General features: G+C 46.2%; 1 long non-coding RNA gene across 1 annotated transcript; it reads right to left on the bottom strand.

Moving 5' to 3' along the window:
* Positions 1-1,875: 1,875 nt before the first annotated feature.
* Positions 1,876-9,977, bottom strand: LOC100937319 (uncharacterized). Its single transcript, XR_008513457.1, has 4 exons — positions 9,770-9,977; positions 4,399-4,644; positions 3,150-3,274; positions 1,876-2,919 (listed from the first exon to the last, which is right to left on the bottom strand). It is a non-coding gene; the product is annotated as an uncharacterized LOC100937319 (long non-coding RNA).
* Between the last annotated feature and the right edge of the window lie 2,737 nt (positions 9,978-12,714).

Here is a 12,714-nt window from a genome sequence, read left to right as displayed (position 1 = left end):
CTTCCAAAGTTGTTGAATTTTTTATAGGGCACATACGGACAAATGAAATGCACATGGGCTATGTGCACTCTCAGGCAATGTTGGAATTCATTAGATTTCATATTGTGTTGGATGCAAGTTCTCAGCCTCCACTAATGCACTTCTGAAATTAAAATGGAAGCCATGGGGAAGATGATTCACCATGCCAGGATTCAGTTTTGCACCTGACTGTTCCGGAATTCATCTGGTGCTCAAAGTAAAACAGTCCTGTTTCAGCATTGCACATTTTTAGGGGGTCCTGGAAATAACTTGGGGTTCTATAAGTGTGCAGCCAACAGCGTTGGCCTCCCAGGGACAGCACCTTACACTTATAAAAGGGGAAGAGGGTCAAAAGCCCAGCATCCCCTGGGTTTGGAGGGTTGGAATGGGTAGGAGGAAAGGCAGCAGGCAACTTTTAGGAGGGCTGCAAGGGAGAAAACCCTCCAATAAGTGCCATTCTGATGCCAGTCATGCAGCTGCCAAAAGTAGCAGGAAAGGTGGCTGAGGCTGTGGCCATTTCACCTCCTCTGTCTCCCCCAGGCCTGGCATGGGGTCTGGATGCCTGACCATGGGCAGGTTTAAATCCAGCAGGCAAGTTTCGGCCTCTGTTGGAGACAGTGCCCACGCCAGCCTCAAAGCAGTATTTTAATCTTAAGTTGTTCTTCCTATTTTTTATGCTTGCACCATTTCCCCCGAAGACCTCAAGGTGTTGTATCCAGCTGTTCGCCTATGAAGCAGCTATTTAATTTTGCATAATTAAAATCTGGGGAAGTAGCAAAGGCCCAGGCAGGAGGAAAGGGAGCAGGATTCAAGAGAGGATAGGAGGCAGGAGCAAGAGCAAATCCTGGCACTGCTCGAGATCCTCACTCAGTAGTGGAAGAGATACTCAGAAAGGAAGTGACCAGTCCTGGCGTGGCAGCTCACACCTGTAATCTCAGCACTTTGGGAGGCTGAGGTGGGAGGATCACCTGAGGTCAGGAGTTCAAAACCAACGTGGCCAACATAGAGGAACCCTGTCTCTACTAAAAATACAAAAATTAGCTGGGTGTGGTGGCAGCACACCTATAGCCCCAGTTACTTGGGAGGCTGAGGCAGGAGAATCACTTGAACCTGGGAGGTGGAGGTTGCAGTGAGCCGAGATTGCACCACTGCACACCAGCCTGGGTGACAGAGTGAGACTCTGTCTGGAAAAAAAAAAAAAAAAAGGAAGAGAGTGTCTCTGTCCAGTGAGGGTAACAGCATAGTATGTGTTCACACCAGGCCAGGCCCAGAGGGCTCAGGGAATGTGTCCTTGGAGAGGTGGTACCTGAGATGAATCTGAAAGGGTGATTTAGCGTTGGCCAAGCGGAAGGCAAAGGCAAGGGGTGACAGGTGGGAGGTGGTCATCCAGGAAAAAGGAACAAATGGCCTGAGAAGGGAGGGGTGAGGGCCCTGGGGTCCCACTCTCCATGTAGAGGCCTTGGATCCTTAGCCCTGCTTTGCATGGCGAGCAGATGAAGTAATCTCTTCCATATGGCCTGTGTCCCTAGTACTGTGCTGTACTGCAATAGGTCAGTTCAAGTTCTGCGGAGCACCTTTAATAGGAAGTCACAAAAGAGAGACGCTGATGGACAGCTTTCCCAAGGTTCTGTGCACATGGATGTTGGAATGCCTTCATTTTTAGACCTTTTTGGCTTTCTCTCAGGATGTCTGTATCAGTATTGTCTTTAATTCATCTATTCAAGAAGCATTTATTGGCATCTAATAGGCCCAGAGCACTGGCCCAGGTATTAGGACACAAAAGGAGGGCGCGGTTTCTGCCATCACGCCATGGGGCTTACAATCTGCGGAGAAGGACATTTCACAGCAACAATGTGGCCCAGGTGACTGTTTAATGCCTCTTGTTTTAGCAGCTCAGAAGGGAAAAAAAGACCTTCAGCAAACATCCCCGGGAGCCCTGCTCTGTAGCAGGAACTGTGTGAGGTGCTGGGGAGTGTGCAAGGTGGTTCTCAATGAGTTTGGAGCCAAATTGGGTGTGACAGGCAAGGCCGTTTTAGTGTTACCAGTGGTAGATGTCTTGGGGGCACACGAGATGGGGGGATCAATGCTTGATGCTTGGGGTATACCAGGAGGAGAGAGGAGCACCAAAAGGCTGAGTATCTCTGGGAAACCGTCGACCCCAATTGGGGCTGGCATATGGGGCAGGTCGGGGCAGCAGCAAGGGTAAAGGGAGCAGCAGGCACCAGATAGCCAGATTATGCCGGCTGCAGGTGTCTGGCCGAAGATGTTTTCTACTGAATTAAGTTCACATGAAGAGAATATTCTATGATGTTAGGTGCAACTTGGCATCACTTTAAAAACATCTGATTTCTGAAGCATAACCTGAATAGCTGCTTCAGTGTCAGCCTAGCCTCTTGTTGAATAGAGACTGGGAATGTGGAATACCTAGAAGTGGTAGGGACTCTATGCCCCAGACAATCGCGACCCTAGCTTCGGGTTAGAAATGCAACGTGAAATTCACCAAGGGCAAGCAAATGACATGAGTCATGTTGATGCACGTATTTCCCGGGCCATGGCAGTGGGGGCCCTCACACCCTGAATGCTTGATCACATGGGTGGCTCTATCTGGCTTGCCTGAGCGGCCTCTTGGGATTCCATTTCTGGGACTGTGAGGGAGGAGTGAGTGTGCGGACGGCAGGAAGCGTGCGAGCTGCTTCCACCTGTACAGGAGACAGCTGGTCTGCTCTGCTGCAGGGAATCAGGTGACGGCAATTTCTGAGCGTTGTTTTCTGCAAGTGTTATTCCTCCCTCTGGGTGTGGCTAAACCTCCACTTTGAAGATGTGGATGCCAGCAGTGGCTGAAGCAGGTGGCTGCAGACCTCCTGGAAGCCTTCTCTTTCTCAGACCCAGAAAGTTGCCTGTCTAGATAATGAAATCGATTTTGAGGCTCTGTCAAATATCTTTTTTTTTTTCAAGAGAGCAACCAGTTAGTAATTAGTTGTTCAATTCAACTGTTTTTTGCTGCTTTCTTCAAAAAAAAAATTTTTTTTAAACGTGGTAGACTTTTTTTTTTCTGGGCAAATTCTTAGGATTTAATTGCACTTAAAAATTGTGGAGCCTGTCAGAATAAATTGCACATAGAATAGTCTTACCCAATAAAACTAGTCCTGTGATTGTCACCGTTGTCAGGCTTCTCAGATAAAGTTGTGGGAAGGACAATTTAAGTCTATGTGGTGAACCACACTTCAAATCAGTATTCAGCATGAAGCTCATTGCACTGAAAAACAAATACCCAAGTTTAGCAGCCGTGATGTGTGAGGCATCAGACTGATTTTAAAATAATTCCAAAATTTGCCCCTGAAAAGAGAAGGAGAAATGTCTACCCCATTGGTTTAAAGTTAAGGCAGTGGCATTAAATCTGTAAAAAAAAATTTTTTTGAAAAGACAAATAGTTTTTATAGCATATTAAAAATAGTAAAGCATAAACAGTATTACTAGCTTCATGCAAAATTGCATCTGCTATTTGGCTCAGTCAAATTGTTGTTTATTCCTGGTAGCAAAGGAGGATGGCTATATGTCAGGAGTAGACATGGCCAATTCTTTGGTTGTTAGAAAAAGGACTACCTTTAGGATATGAAAATCCTCAGCGCTCTTATTTTTTTGCCCTAAGAAACACTTTCATTATTTGTTCCTCTATTTTCGATAAGTGATTAATCAATTTATTTTCATGGAAAGCAAGTGTTATACCACACACATCTTATCTGTATGATCGGTGTGAGTTCTTGGGGAGAAGAGTGTGATTTCTTGGGGAGAAGAGGGTGCCCACTACTTTTTATTCTCCCTCCCAGAGCTCAACCCTGGTGTTGGCCAATGATAAACCTCAGCTAAATGAGTATTGAATCTGTGAAGGATGGAAAGTAGTTACTCTATTGTTTGACGCCATTTTTAACTAACTGTGTTATGTCTATCAATTACCAATATACAACTTACATATATATTTTTATATGGTTCCCTAAATACCCTTATGATTAGGGAAAGCACCTCCCTTATAAGAAAGCATTGCCAGGCGTGGTGGTTCACGCCTGTAATCCCAGCACTTTCAGAGGCCGAGGCAGGTGGATCACAAGGTCAAGAGATTGAGACCATCCTGGCCAACATGGTGAAACCCCCTCTCTACTAAAAATACAAAAATTAGCTAGGTGTGGTGGTGTGTGCCTGTAGCCCCAGCTACTTGGGAGGCTGAGGTAGGAGAATCACTTGAACCCAGGAAGCAGAGGTTGCAGTGAGCCAAGATCGCGCCACCGCATTCCAGCCTGGGAGACAGAATGAGACTCTGTCTCAAAAAAAAAAAAAAAAAAAAAAAAAAAAAGAAAAAGAAAAAAAAGAAAGCGTCACTTCTACCTTTTGGTATTGCGGAGAAGGTGAGTTGGATTATAGACTGCTGAGTTGTTGAAACTTTTAAGAAGCGAGATGCTCAATGAGAATTCAAGCAGAGCTTAGCAGTTGGGAGTTTGGCTTCCAGAATGGGACTTCGTCAGGTCCAGTGTTGGCTCCTCAGCTTTGTGCTGTGTTGTGCAAATTATTTATTATTACCCCTCAGTTTCCTCATCTGCAGAAGATGTGGACATCTGTGTCTTCATCGTGTAGCTATTGGAATGATTAACCAGATAATCCAGGTAACGTACTTAGCACAGTGCCTGCTGCTTAGCAATCAATAGTTAATAAGAAACAGGATTTAACAAAAACAAAATTAGAAAAATTAAGCTGGTTGAATATATTTTTTCAAAGGGCATATTGAGAGTATTAGCATGTTTATATATGCATAATAATTAATGTGTTAATTGATTATATACATTCTCCTTATCTGAATCCTAAAGAAATTTGAAAATTTATTGCCCATGGAAGTTATTAGTTTATTTGTATGATGTATATACACACATATATTCAGATATGTGTGTGTATGCACACACATGCAAGCACACACCTGTATCTGGCCAGTTTGTACATTTTGCAAGCTGTCAAATAACAGCAGAGGGCTGGTATCAGCTCTACACCTGTTCTGGAGCTGCAAGGATCCCTCTAGCCAACTTTAGCTTGGACTCTTTCACTTAGAAAAGAGGACCACAGACACTGCTGTTGAAATAGAAAATCCTGGTGTGTTAGTCTGAGTCAGAAGCGCAGGGTGCAGCGGAGGACAGGTTCACAGGCTGTTCTCTTGTGGCACCACAGGCTCTGCTGTCCTGAGAGGCCACTGGGGTTGTGGGCTTCTTCCTCTTGGTGGGAATGGACAGTTCTAGCCCCAGGCCAGCCAAATCCTCAAGTTCCCCTGGCAGGTGCTGTTTTGGTGCCAGGCTGGTCCCTGCAGAGGGAGGCATGAGCAAGCTGGAGGGATAGGAACGGGGATCACAGATGGCTTCTAAGCAGACCTGGCTCTGTCTTTGGCCTTGGAACCTTCCGGAGCCTCCCAATCCTGTTGCGTGAAGGTGAGCTTGTGTTGCCAGGATTAGCTGCAGGAACGGGCTATCCCCGTTTACAAGCAGGCAAGGCGATAGACGTGGTAACACCTGTCCCAGCCGACAAGGAGGCAGTTGCACTCTGCAGCAGTTTACTTTGAGACATGCTCGAGGCAGATAAAATGATAGAATGTCTGATATAAGTCAGTGGTAATGTGAATCAACCTATTTTGTCCAGTTCTGCCTTGTACAGATCTGTTTTGCTAAGATGTCATTTTTCACAAAATGATATTTTTCCACCTCGCAGTTATCTTTGTGTTAGAAAAGAGCGGAAGCCAACTTAAACTATGAGTTATCTGCCTAAAGGTCCTCCCAAACTCTCCTAGTAAATCAGGGCCTGAGAATTGTTTTAAAAATCCAGAAGATTCTCAGTTTATTCTGGATAACTGAGCTAGATAATATTGTAAATGTTGACAGATGTTACTTATCAACACTTGAATTGGCCGAGTATTAAAATATCCTACATATTTAATATTTAAAAAAGTGAATAAAATATACTATTTTTAAGCTACAAAATTAGGTTCAGATATGTCTACTAAAAACCCATCTGATGACATATTTAAGGTTACTTGGTAAAAAAATGTTTAGGACTGGGTCCACAAACAAAACCAGTTACATGTAAAACATTGTTAATTATCAGTTGTTTGACTTAATCTGGGTGACATTTAAAACTGGCTTGTGTGTGTAGACAGAGTCTAAATGTGAATCTTGTTTATTAAAAGACAACCTTTTAGATTAAAGTTCTGAGTAAGGATTATGTAAGACATTATTATAAAATGGATTAAAACTGCTTAACTGTTTTCCTCAAAGAGAACAGCATGATAAACTCTTCTGTAATTCTGTGTCTCTGATTACTTTGTCTTGAAGCTAAAGGAATTTAATAAGAAGAGCTAGCATTAATTACATGCTGACTGTATCCAATGCTGGAGGGCTTGGCCTGTGCTTTCTCATTTATTCCAGGTGCCAATCCAGCAATATAGGTGCTGGTGTTATGCCCGTTTTAGAGATGAGGAAACCGCTGCTCAGTCAGACTTCCTCATCCCAGGTCAAGTGGGAATTCAAAGCAGAGGTCAAACTCGAAGAGCCTGTGTGCTTCATGACTGTGCAATACCACTCCTCAGTATTCCAGAGGCTTGTGGGGGTGATGGCAGCGTCTTATTACATCCCAAACTATACAATAATAAATACAAATGGATGTAAATTAGTACCACTGGGCAGATGTCACAGTAGCAAGTGTTTTGAATTTCCGCCTGACGTCTCCTTCTGTAATGGGCAAGCAGCCTATTACAGCTGTGGGATTTAGAAATGTTCCCGCAGTTTGAACAGAACCACTGCATGACAATTAGAGGACGTTTCCAAATGGAATTTGTCCTGTGGAATTTTAGGGCAGAACTAATGTTATATTATAAATACAGACTCCACATACAATGTGAACTGCTAACTAACGGCTAATAGGGGAGAGCTAAAAACAACTTCAATGTTAAAAAAAATCATTCAGTGTCTATTGAGCTTCTTCTGTGTGCCAGGTGTCGTGATACACAGGGTCCTCTTCCCGGAGCGCCAGGCTTGTCCGGCGGGAGACAGAAGCACATCCAGAGAAAATGAAAATATTTCTAGATGGAGGCAAAGAGAGTTCTAAATGTGAAAGTGATATATAATGAAGGTTTGAAAAAGGAAACATTGGCCAGGCATGGTGGTTCACGCCTGTAATTCCAGCACTTTGGGAGGCTGAGGTGGGCTGATCACCTGAGGTCAGGAGTTCGAGACCAGCCTGGCCAACATGGTGAAACCCCGTCTGTACTAAAAATACAAAAATTAGCTGGGCATGGTGGCGGGTGCCTATAATCCCAGCCACTCGGGAGGCTGAGGCAGGAGAATCATTTGAACCTGGGAGATGGAGGTTGCAATGAGCCGAGATCATGCCACTGCACTCCAGCCCGGGCAACAAGAGTGAAACTCCATCTCCAAAAAAAAAAAAAAAAAAAAGGAAACATTTTCAAATAACAGTCTTCTGGCTCATAAGAATACCAGTCATTTCAAAAGGAACAAGTTAAACTTGGGGAAATACTAGGAATGAATAGTAACACTTAACGAAATATTGATTGGGGGTTACAGACTACTGAAGCCGAAATAAGTCCCTAGGGCTTCATTGCCCAATCGCAACCAAGACAGACTAACAGACTTTCGAGTGAGTAACAGCATACCACATTTCTGACATGTGTGTATTTCAACACGTTTGATTTATTGGTTAAGTGAAGTCACCGATGATCAAATATCCTTGATGGGAATCCCCAGCCCTCCCCACTGCCATCTGCATTTAGAGAATCCCAGGAATCTATGTGGGTAGAGAACGGTGGGCAAAGAATAAGAGACATTTAGGTCTGAGCTGGTCCATTAGGGAATTAGATGTGTTTGTGCTCATTTTAAGCAGAAGAAATACACTGCTAGAGGAAGAAGAGAATCCCAGCTCGAATCCTGCCCACTGGAGTCCATGGCACAACTTCCAGATGGTGATATTCAGATTCTTTTGATATTTCTCCAGCTAGAGATATGAAATACATATAAGAAAAAAAATCTTATGCCCTGGAGGAAAAATAAGCACATCCTAACTATTGACAATCTCGTGTTTGTATTTAATGAAATGATTGCCTCCTATTTGAATGTCATGAGATCAGTCATCGGGGCCACTATAGTCTAAACTTGATAAGGCAACATGAGGATCTGTGGTCCCTTCTGTCCCGTTCACCCAGCATTCCTGGTGCTTCAGACAGGGTCTGGGATGTTACAGGTGCTTAGAACGATGTCATGATCAAGTGACATGATGATTGACAGAGATGACTGTAGAATGGGGGCTATTTGAATGAGAAGTACCTTTTGGGCAGTAAGTTAAAACAATGGGTAGACCCTTAAGAAGTTCATGGTGTCATTTGATGATGCAGTCTTCGCGACCCTTTCCCTAGGGTTTTTTTTTTTTTTTTTTTTTTTTTTTAATGGAGTCTCCCTCTTGTTGCCCAGGATGGAATGCAATGGCGCAATATTGGCTCACTGCAACCTCCGTCACCCAGGTTTAAGCGATTCTCCTGCCTCAGTCTCCCAAGTAGCTGGGATTACAGGTGCCCACCACCATGCCCGGCTAATTTTGTATTTTTACTTTCTCCATGTTGGTCAGGCTGGTCTCAAACGCCCGGCCTCGGGTGATCCGCCCGCTTCGGCCTCCCAAAGTACTGGGATTACAGGCGTGAGCCATCATGCTGGGCCTTCCCTAGGTTCTTAAATAACTGAGGAAGAATAACGAAGACCCAGGAAGGGATTCCAAAGAGCACATGGCTAATTCACAGATAAGGGAGAAACACAATGTTTAAGAAATTCAGTAGCACCCAACAGCAGACTGAAAACAAGTTGGGAAGTGGACTCTCTCACGGAGCTCAAACACTCAAGTAGCATTTGCATCTCAGAAGTAATTTTTGAGAATTCATTTGAAGAAGGAAGGATTTTCCTTTCCTTTCCTTTCCTTTTACAGGATGGTTCCCCCTAATGAACTGTTTTAAGCGGACGAAAGAATTCATTTGGCACGCTCTTGCTTAAAACCCACAGGAAAAAAAGCAAAGTTCTCTTAAGGATGTCAGCTCCAGACTAGAGCAGTCCGTTTGAAAAATCTTGGTTTTGAGAAAGTGGCAGAATTACATAATTATTCACAACTCATAAGACATTAAAATACTTCTTCCAAATATGAAGTTGCGAGATAACAAAAACCACAAATTCTAGACTTGCGGAGGGTGTGTGCATCTTTTACTCTCCCACACACAAACCCACATCAAAGAGTCTGGGTGGCGCTGGGCCGGAACTCGTGGCCGCGCTCGCCTTGGTGAGACCAGGCCATAGGAGGAGGCTGCTGGGGCCGCTCTTCCGCCGCACCTCCCTGAAGGAGATCCGGGGGCAGTGGGGATGCTGAGGATGCAGCGCCGGAGAGGCAGGTGGCAGTCCCTGCGAAGAGGTGGTCCCCGCAAAGCACACGGAGACCACGAGGTTCCTTCTCGCCCACTCACAGCAATGCTGCACGAGGTGAGGAACGACCTGGAAAAGTCCCAAAGTAAAGGCATCGGGTGATGAGAGGAATCTGGGGGTGGAGAAGTGGTCAGAGGAGCCCCGGGGCTCTGTCATTCTGGAAGGGAGCCCCTGCCCTGTCGTTCTGCGTGGGCATAACTTTGAAAATCAGGGCACCTCATTTAACAAGACTCATTTTTAAAAGCTCATGTTACCTGTTGAAAACCCAAGGGAGACTGGCCTTTGGCGGATGGATTAAGCGCCACTCATTCAGTCCCATTTTACGGAAAGACCTGCCTCAGCCCTGTATGAGGCTGCGGGGATTCCAAAGTCAAGTCAAGCAGATGGGGTTCTTGCCTGCAAGGAGCTTCCCACCTAGCAGGGCCGTCCGGTGGGCAAACTGTGGGCACTGGATGAGCAAATAGTGCATTGTGCTGATGACAGGAGACGCAGGTGGGGTGGTGGGTGCCCAGGAGCCCGAGAGGAGAGGTGTGTTGGAGGGCGGGAGAGGAGAGGTGGGGTGGAGGGCGGGAGAGGAGAGGTGGGGTGGAGGGTGGGAGACGAGGGGTGGGGTGGAGGGTGGGAGAGGAAGCCTGGGGTGGAGGGCGGGGGAGGAGGCTGAGCCCTGGAGCGTGGAGTGGGCGTGGGCCAAGGGCACCGAGAGAGGAGCCTGCGCAGAGACCAGGGGGGCAGCAGACAGGTCTGTGTGTGTCTGAGGAAGGGAGCCTCCAATGGGGAAGGCTGAGGAGTGGGTGCAGGCAGGAGACTGTTGAGACTGGCCGTGGGGAACCGCGGATGGGCGTCAGCTGGGGAAGACAGTCTAGCAGCACTGGAGAGGCGGGACTGTGGGGTCAGACGGGGGTGGGGCTGCCCGGCTGGGAGACCCCCAGAGGCTCAGCAAGAGGTGCCACAGGGCTTGAGCTGTAGAGACGGAGAGAAATGCTGAGGATGTGGCCCGGGCAGGGCCCAGAGGGACCCGGGCCTCCCTGCATAGGTGCTTGGCAGTGCCCTCTCAGTGGTGGTATCAACTCCTGGGCGAAGGCGAGGAGATGGCTGGTGAATACAGCCTGCAGGCAGGCAGCATATTTAAAATTAGGACTTGGGAGAAAAGTCCTGGGCTTGTAGGTGGGAGCTGAGGCCACCACAGGGTGGGCGTTCCTGGAGAGTGGGTATTCAGAGGGCAGAGGAGACCGCAGGAAGAGCCCAAGATGACCCAGCCTCTAGAGGTGGGCTCAGGAGGAGCAACGGGAGGGTGGGAGAAGCCCCCATGGGGAGCGGCACCACCACGAGACTGAGGCAGTGGTGGGAAGGCCACGGAGACCTCCCAGAAGAAAGGGCTGAAAAGTCTGTGGAATCCTCTGGGTCAGAAGGTCCTGGGAACCATTGCTCAAGCAATTCCTGAAGGCAAAAAGAAGCCTCATTGCGTCGGGCTAAAATGAATGGAGCTGGAGGAGCGGGGATCCTGGAGGACCGAGGCTGTGGCTGACTCATTTCAGGGTCCACTGTAGTGCTTGGCACACAGTGAGTGCCCAATCCACACCTTCTAATTAGAAACATTTCCCTCTATTTCTACAGACCTCCATTAGCAATGCCTTTTCAGCAGTGTTAGCTTATTTAACATTTATAAAAGCATGTAGCCTCAAAACAGGAGACAGGCTCATGAACTTGACCAAGGAAGAGCAAGTGATCAACTGCAGACCCATCCAATGGGTGTTTTTCCATTTTTGTCATTGGTCTTCATAGAGTCTCCCCTGCCGAAGGCATCTTATCTTTGCTTGCATGTTAACTGCCTAAGGCACAGAGTTCAAAAAGAAATTTCCATCTCATGCTTTGAATACCTTCCACGTGCCGGAACCATGAGGGTCATGGGGCTGCTGCCCTTCGGGATCTCACAGTCTAGTGTCTTTGCTTAGCATGGTGGAAATTGGATAAAATCAAATTCTCTGAAAAAATAATACTCTAAGAGGAGGTACGGCCCAAGGAGCATCAACAGCACTCCGTTTGTATGTGGAACCCCTTGAAGGGATCAGATAATCAAGAGAACTGTGTGACAAGAAAACAATGGCTGCAAGGATAAGGGCACTGTCCTTAATAAAGCTCACCTCTGGAGAATTAACTAAATTAACTAGCCTTATGCCAGAGTAGCTCTGACAGTGAAGGGGTTAAAATAACAAATAAATGACTTTATTTAGATTTCAGCATTTCTGGCATTTTTTTTCTAGCTTTTTTTTTTTTTTTTTTTGCCAGAGTATTTGATGTGACAGGTTTTGTTTGCTCACACTTGTCTCTCTTTTAAAATTCTCATATCAGCAGTAAAAGCTATTTCTTTTTCCTGTAACATCTTGAGCTTGGTATCCAATGATGGGAGAAATGGCTCTTGCATTCCTTGAAATTATAATATTATGCCTAATTTTGGGGGAGAAAAATTAGGGTAATTTAGATCTGGAGCCACTGAAGCCTGCAGGCAGGTCAGTTACATCATTATTGTTGACTAGTCATCTAAAAAGTGTTTTCGCCCAAGGGCAGGCTCTGCCATTTCTGGCATTCTATAGAAAGGCTGATGTCAAGGCCTGTCTGGTCAAAGAAAGGATGGTCATCACCCATTTCTGAGGTGGCAGTCTGGGCTCAGTGGGCTCTGGTTAGGGAGTGGAGAGCCTCAGACCATCCCTCGATTCACTGTTAGGGAGCAAGTGAACGAGCATGCTCTCCTGGCTCTCATCGTCAAGCCGCCTGTCACTATCAAAAGCCTCACTGTCATCCTTGGTACCACTGGAACTCTGAACGCACAAGTGCTCTTGCAAAGGATGCCTCTTTGAAGCAGGCGGTTGGCTTCAGGCACCGATGATCTGGAAATCATTGGCGCAAGCGGAAAGGTTACAGAGAGAAGTTTGTCTTTTCTTGACTCTGTGAGATCATGTATAGACTATAAACAAACCAGAATGTGTTGCTAATCATTTTACAAGCAAGTTTGAAGTTTACTCATAGGAGTGAGACTCTGCTGTCTTTTCTAGTTTCCTTCACTTTCCTCAGGCCTCTTTGGGTTCCTTCTGGTCCCTGCAAGGGTGCCACCTCTTTAGCCACTGATTTCCAGGTGAGCATACACATCCTTTGTGTGCGTGGCTGGTGGGAGCTCTTTGCTCCTTACATCTTTTGGTGGGGC

This window comes from Pongo abelii, chromosome 15 (genome assembly GCF_028885655.2).
Source record: "Pongo abelii isolate AG06213 chromosome 15, NHGRI_mPonAbe1-v2.0_pri, whole genome shotgun sequence".
Classification (NCBI taxonomy): Eukaryota; Metazoa; Chordata; class Mammalia; order Primates; family Hominidae; genus Pongo; species Pongo abelii.
This window is presented reverse-complemented; position numbering and strand designations above follow the sequence as displayed.